Here is a 5812-nt window from a genome sequence, read left to right on the forward strand (position 1 = left end):
ATGCATTACCAAATTTTCATCATATTGATTATCTTCTTGTGTATGTAGTATGTATGTATGTATGTAATCATGATAATAAAAACAAAATAATTGTGGTCAATGGTCAATACTCATTGATAACTGACTCAGTGATACCACTCTTTCTCTCTTTCTTCAGTTTCCGGCCGCTGCCTCATTCCGCCGGCCGAGCCGCGGTAGCTCGGCGAGACGCTTCTGTACTGGTACGACTGAATGTGCCGGCATCATTTCCGGTACCGCTTGACGCTTGTACCGTCTAGCCTCTGTGCCGGGACTCTGCTGCTTATTCATTCGGTAGGAAACAGCAGAGTCCCGGCACAGACGCTAGACGGTACAAGCGTCAAGCGGTAGCGGAAATGATGCCGGCACATTCAGTCGTACCAGTACAGACGCGTCTCGCCGAGCTACCGAGACCGCGCCGACGCGCCAGGGCAGCCAGTCGGTACCAGTGTGGAGCGGTACCTAGAGTGAGAATGACTCACTCTTACCCATCACCGCTCGCCTTGAGCCACCTCCACGCTGTATACGTGCTCAGTACCGTTTCGGCTATTAACCGGTACAGTACCGTTAAGGCTGGTACCAGTATTACCGGTACTGGTACCGGAACTTGCCCACCAGTCCGTGCACTTGGCAGGACAAGGCGCTGGCCGTGAGGGACAGTGAGTGGTGGAGATGAAGATACCGATAATAGTGATATCTATACAAGCGAAGAGAATATTGTGTGTGTAGCCTCTCAGTAATCAGAGGTTAACTATTTAAACATGGTTGAGGACACAAAGTGGACAGTGGAGTGTGGGTGCCTGCTAGTGACACGGACAGCCGCCGCCGAGCAGTCTTTGGCTAACGTAAGTAATATATTGGTGTAACTCATCATTTCACGGTGGTGCCATGTCATAACCTAACGTTGGTAACCTCCAGGACAACATATCAGTGAACTAACACCTGTACATACTTATAAAAACCAAATAATTCAAATCTTGAAAACGTAAACAAACCGATCCCCTGACCCACCGCCTCTCTCTCAGCCATCATCTGCCTCATCTCTCACTCATTACAGGCTAGACAGGTCACAAAGTGGACCCATAGGCCTAATCTTTCATATTAATTGTTGAGATATATCCGCAATTACCTGTTTGTGTGCTATGGAGGCTCAGCGAGAAGCGGGCCTACCCATGACGTCACGAGCCCCAGGCTGTGACGTCATCACCAGCTCCCGCCCAAAATGCCGGTCCCAGATGCTCGACTTCCACTATTATTTATATTTGTCTCATTTCATTTATTTCGAGTCACAAGTGCCTTTTAAGGGTTTCTAATGATAGTTCGCAGTGTTTTACGTGTCTTCCATGTTTGAGTTGAGTGAAGTACGGTGACGTAGAGGGTGTTTATGACTTGAATGGGAGGGCCAAAATACGCAAAAATTTTTACCTCCGCTATCTGTGATTTTTTTATTTGAGGTTGTAGCGAAGTGTTTGTGTTTTCAAAAGATGGTTTATCATGAGAAAAGTGTGCAAGGCTCCTGAGAAGTTAAAGAAGTGGACTTTAAGAATGATATGTAGTCCTGTTAATATTGTAAACAACGTCATTTTTAAATATTATTTTTCTAATAGGGCGAGTTGCCAGGTTTTGATATATCGAAATGATAGTCATAATTTTTGAAAAACGTTATCGATTCAGTTGAATGAAATTGGTGGGCTTTGAAATTGTGTTTAAGCAAGTCGAAGTTCAAATACTTTATTTAGTATATTTTTGAGCTATTTTTATTATTCCTTTTCTCGGCAATGTTTTTGTATTTTAGAAGTTAGTTTCGATTGATAACGAGTCAGAATTTTTATAACATTCGTGTCCAGCTGCCTTTTTGGGAATCCTCATTTTCAAAATGATTTGCGTAACGAATATATGTGACGTCATCAAGGGAGGGCCGACCCCCCACCCCAAGCCGGACCCAGGCTGATACCTGGCTCCAGGCCCGAGGGTGTGGGGGTGGGTTAGTGTGTGTGTGTGTGTGGGTGGGTGGGTGACTGTGTGTGTGTGTGTGTGTGTGTGTGTGTGTGTGTGTGTGTGTGTGTCATTTTCTTTCATGGTACTTAGCGTGTATACCATTACGAATTATTTTTTTCATGTTAGTTTGCTATAATTCAGGTATTTCCCATCACTTTTAAAAGGGAACCACAATATATTATGAAGACGGCCGTGTGTCTTTTATTTATATATTTATTTATATTTTTTTTTACAAAAATATTTATGAAAGAGCTGTGTGATTTGCTTTATGTAGATAGAAATGATAAATGCTAGATATTTAAATTGGCAATTTCCAATACACACACGCACACATACGTGTGTGTGTGTGTGTGTGTATATATATATATATATATATATATATATATATATATATATATATATATATATATATATATATATATATATATATATGTGTGTGTGTGTGTGTGTGTGTGTGTGTGTGGCAGCTCCCGCGGGACAAGAAATGAGGTATTTAAAAGGCAGACTATTTCTTTTATCTCATGGAACCAAAAAATAGAGTGGTACATCACTGAAAACCATCTTGCGCCTGGGTCAAGCCCCAGTGACTTTATTCTCCTACTAAAGCTCTCTTCTTATCACACACCTATTCTTCCCCTATCCCCACTTCTCCCCTCCGCCTTTTCTATCTATATTCGATTCGATTCGATTCTCTCATTCTCTATTTCTATCGGTAGGCTGATGACTTACCTGAGACCAATTTAATCAGAGTTGTGATTCTTGTGTATATATTTAATATTTGCACTGTGAATATTTCAACAATATTATGTATGTAAATAAAACTATGAAAGTATGCATGATTTCAGTCTTGCGTGATGTGATGTGAATGTTTTCCCTCTTCATGTATAATATTATGTGCAATACGTAGTGATGCTACTGTAGTGAACCACACTACTACTGCTACTACTACTACTACTACTACCACCACGCTTATCTGGCCCGGGTGTGGAACTACCTAAGTCGTGTTAGCGTGGTGGTAGTGGTAGTAGTAGTAGTAGTAGTACAGTAGTAGTAGTGTGGTTCACTACTAGGGATGGTGTGCATCTGAGTAGGAAGGGTGTGGATGTGCTGAGTGGATGTCTGGAGGGGGGAGTTGGGATGGAGTGTAGCGGGTAAGGTAGCAACTGCATTCCAGAAGAAAGATGTTAGACATAAATTAGATAGGATAAACAGAGATAGTGAAAAGATTAAGAAAGATTTCCAGGTGCAAATAGGAGAGAATAAGATTAGGATTCCAAATAAGCAGACAGCATCTAGGAAGGTAGCAGGACTTAAATGTTTTTATGTAAATGCCAGGAGTCTTAGGAACAAGAAGGACGAGTTATCTAGTTATATAGTTGAGGAGGACTTAGATGTTGTATGTGTCACAGAGGCATGGGTAAATGAGGAAAAGTTTAGGGAAAATAGGAAAGAATATGAAGTAGATGGATACATTATGTATTTACACCAGAGAATTGGTAGGATAGGTGGAGGAGTAGTTATTTATGTAAAAATCCTTCATTTCCAGTCAGGTTAATGGTATTAAGGTAGATAACAGAGTAGAGTCCTTATGGCTGGATGTTAGAGTAAACAAAAGTAAGGTTATTAGAGTAGGAGCTTTTATAGACCACCTAACCAGTCAGCAGATGTAGACAACCTTATGGTAGATGAGATAAATAGGGGTGTACTAGTCAGACAATTATCTTAGGGATTTTAATCTTAAGTCAGTAAACTGGGAGAGGATGGTAGGAGATGCTAGTGAAAATAAGTTTATGGAAAGTTTTCAGGATAACTATTTAGTGCAGATGGTAGATAAACCTACTAGGGGAGGAAGGTTTTAGACATAGTACTAACAAATATTGAGCATTGTTTAAAGGAAGTTGAGGTAGGAGAGACTTTAGCAAACAGTGACCATCATATAATTAGATTTATCATTAATTCCAGTAGGGATAATATAGTGAATAAGACTAGAGTCCCAAACTATCAGAAAGGCAATTATGGTAGGTTACGTCAGTTATTAGGAGAGGTAAACTGGGAAGATAGTTTTGGAAATAAAACTGCACAGGAGATGTGGGATATTTTTAAGGTTGTAGTAAAGGGTATAGTGATGCAGTGTATCCCTTACAAAGATATAAGGCAGAGAAACAGGAAGCCATTATGGTGGACTCATGAGATAGGTAGCCAGATCAGAGAGAAGAAGAGGGCATATAGAGAGTTGCAGAAAAGTGGGAAGATGTAGATTTGATTAGGTACAGACAGGTCAGAGATGATTTGAGTAAGGTTATAAAAAAAGTAAAAGGCAGGCAGAGATAAAACTAGCTAGAGCTGGGAGTAAAGATCCCAAAAATTATATAGTTATTACAAGGTCAGTGATAAAAGAAATAAGGATAGGATTGGACCACTCAGAAAAGATGGTGTAGTAGTGGATCAAAATGAAGACATAGTAGAATTATTGAATGAACAATTTTCTTCAGTATTTACTAGGAAAGAATAGGAAATCCTGTTACAAACAGTGCGACGAGTAGTTTAAGAGCTTTAGAAAATATTGATATAAAACCGGGAATTATTAGGAAATTTATTCTTGAACTAGACGATAGGAAAGCTAGTGGTCCTGATGAGCTACATGCCAGAGTACTTAGGGAGGGTGTAGACAGTATTTCTGAAGCACTTAAGTTAATCTTTGAAAGATCACTTAGGTTTGCTGAGATACCTCAGGACTGGAAGTTAGCTAATGTTACTCCAATATTTAAAAAGGTAGGAAGGATGATGCGAATAATTATAGACCGATCAGTTTAACTAGTATAGTATGTAAGATACTAGAGAAAATCATTAAGGGTAGTATTTGGGAGCATTTAAATGAGAATAGATTAATTAGAGATACCCAACATGGCTTTAGATCAGGGAGGTCCTGTCTTACAAATTTGCTCGATATCTTAGAATATATTACCAAGGAGTTAGATGATGGAAATAGCATAGATGTTATATATCTAGATTTTAGCAAGGCGTTTGATAAGGTACCGCATAGGAGGCTAGTGTACAAATTGAGACTACATGGGATAGGGGTAGGTTAGTTGATTGGATTAGTGAATGGCTTTCTGATAGGAAACAGAGAGTAGTATTAAATGGGGCAATGTCTGAGTGGAAGGAAGTGGTTAGTGGGGTACCCCAAGGATCAGTGCTAGGACCTCTTCTTTTCTTGGTGTACATTAACGATTTAGATATAGGAATTAGTAGCAAAGTATCAAAGTTTGCAGATGATACTAAGATAGCATGTGCAGTACAGGGTGAAAAGGACAATTACAGAATACAACGAGACCTGGACAGGCTGATAGCATGGGCAGACAGGTGGCAGATGGAGTTTAATTCTAAAAAGTGTCAGGTTATGCATTTAGGTAAAGACAACACAAACTTTAACTATGAGATGGAGGGATGTTGGCTAGAGGCAGTAGAGGAAGGAAAGGATTTAGGAGTAGTGATAGACAGGACTATGAAATTTTCAAAGCAATGTTTAGAAGCAAGAAATAGGGCAAATAGGATCCTGGGTTTTATAAATAGAAATGTTAGTTATAAAAGTAAGGAAGTGGTGCGTAGCTTATATAATTCCTATGTTAGGCCCCATTTAGAGTATTGCATACAGGCCTGGTCACCCCATTATAGGCAGGATATCAACATGTTAGAAGCAGTTCAGAGAAGAGCAACTAGGATGATACCAGCATTAAAGCGCCTGGAGTATAGAGATAGATTAAAGGAATTAAACATGTTTTCATTTGAGAGGAGA

At 39.7% G+C, this 5812-nt stretch overlaps 1 protein-coding gene across 1 annotated transcript in view; it reads left to right on the top strand.

The window, feature by feature from the left end:
• Positions 1-843: 843 nt before the first annotated feature.
• Positions 844-5812, top strand: part of LOC123513320 — a 40194-nt gene continuing 35225 nt past the window's right edge. Inside the window, exon 1 of the mRNA XM_045270428.1 lies at positions 844-863. The gene's annotated coding sequence lies outside the window, so the exon portion shown is untranslated. The remainder of the gene's footprint in view (positions 864-5812) is intronic.

The sequence above is a fragment of the Portunus trituberculatus genome, chromosome 35 (assembly GCF_017591435.1).
Source record: "Portunus trituberculatus isolate SZX2019 chromosome 35, ASM1759143v1, whole genome shotgun sequence".
Taxonomy (NCBI): domain Eukaryota; kingdom Metazoa; phylum Arthropoda; class Malacostraca; order Decapoda; family Portunidae; genus Portunus; species Portunus trituberculatus.